This window comes from Peromyscus maniculatus, chromosome X (assembly GCF_049852395.1).
Source record: "Peromyscus maniculatus bairdii isolate BWxNUB_F1_BW_parent chromosome X, HU_Pman_BW_mat_3.1, whole genome shotgun sequence".
Lineage (NCBI taxonomy): Eukaryota > Metazoa > Chordata > Mammalia > Rodentia > Cricetidae > Peromyscus > Peromyscus maniculatus.
Window position 1 is genome coordinate 88,659,767 of NC_134875.1, and position 2,020 is coordinate 88,661,786.

Consider the following 2,020-nt stretch of genomic DNA (forward strand, 5'->3'; position numbering starts at 1 on the left):
CCTAAGGAAACTGATGAAGCAAACAAACAAACAAACAAACAAACAAACAAACAAAAAAACTTTTGGCATGGGAATAAATTTAGCATAAAATAAATGCAGATAAAAGAAAAAGAAAAGCATATGACTAAATGGAAACCTACTACTGCAGAAGCTTCCTGAAATGTATGCAAACATGAAGATATAAAAGGAGTTGCTATATAATGGAAAAGACCATGAACAATTAGACATCTTATGCCACCAAGTAAAATCGCTAGTGCCAGGAATATATTACATCTTGTTTAATAGTTGGTCCAAGGGGTACCATGGAACTCCTTTTGACCCCACCAAATATCACAAGCTACTGCCAAGGATATTTTTTATATATATTTATTATTCACTAGCCACATTATTTAGCCTGAATTCCAGGCAAGGGTTTACAACTGCTATTAAATGACTTCACTTGGAGTTTGATAAGCATCTCAACATAAGATGATTAAAATGTGATACTTAGGTCTGTTAATCCTAATGTCTTTTTTCACCTAGTGTTCTCCAGCTTAGCAAAAGTCATCACTATCCCTACAGTTGCTCAAAATTTCATAATTAAAATCTTTTGTCACTTACAGTCAAATCAACAGCTAGTCACCATATTATCTTTAAACTATAACCAAAATTAACTACTTACCAGCTCCATTAGTGTCAAATTGTTGTCAGGATTCTATAGTAATTAATTTCCTTTTCATTCTCAACTGCTATATTACGTTCCTGTGGTTAAAATTACAAGTTATGACAAATATGTGATATTGAAATTACACATTTAATTTTTTAAATTATGGTGATCAAAAGTCCAAAATAAAATTTCATGAAGTTGAAATTAAGGTGCTAACTAGGCTATACATTCTACAGAGTGTCTGTGGAAAAAAACTGTTTTCTTGCCTTTTGCCAGCATATATAATGAATTCTTTGCATCCCTTGGCTATTGTGTTTTATATTCAAAGCCATAGCCAATAAACACATGCTTCCATGATCTATAAATATACTTATGGTGCCATTTGGGACCCAATCCTAGGATAATCTCCACATTTCCAAATCCTTAAATTAGTCAGATTCATATACTCTCTTTCACAATATTTACAAGTTCCAGATATTAGAACCAGAATATATTTGGGGGATTTCAACCTAGTTCAATAATGTAATACATTTTAAGGAATCAGAGGCATGCAACAGTGGTGTAGTACTTGCCTAGCATGCATAAACTCTCAGGATCAATTTCTGGCACTTCAAAACACATATTTTATACAAGTATCGTATATATATATTGTCAACTTATCTGTAAAAAAAGCTTCCAAGAATACCCAATGGATGAAAAGCATTCTCTTAAAAAATGGCACTAGGACAACTGGACCTTCTATCATAATATGCATGAAATCTTCCAAAGATGGATTAAATATTTGGCTGTAAATAAATCACATTTAAACCAGTTTTTCCTACAAACTATATACCTCTATCAAAACACCATGACTGGAGTCTGTAGAAATGGCTCAGATGCTAAAAGCACTTCCCATTCTTCCAGAGGTCCCAGGTCCAGTTCCAAGAAGCCACACTGAGTGGTTCACAACAACCTGTGACTCCAATTCCAGGTGATCCACTTTCATCTCCTGGCTTCCATGGGTTGACATTTGTAAATACGGACACAGTCCTCATGCTACATCCTCTCCTCCCATTTTCAATTACAAGGAACCTCCTTGGTTAAGCAAGTCTCTCATCCATTCCGTAGAAATTTACTAAGTAGGAATTTTATGTCAGATACTAAACAAATCTAAGGTCTATGAGTGATTACATTGTTGTTGTATATCCTGTAGGATGGGATCTTTACGTTAATGAACTAAGAGTAATATGAATATGAATAAATCTTCAAGTAAAGTTAATAACTAGAATATTACCAATATCCTTGCATCTAATCATTTGCCTTTGTTCCCCACACTTGGGTTAGAATTATAATAAAAAGAGAACTATTTTTTAAAAATTGGACTTGAATTAAAAT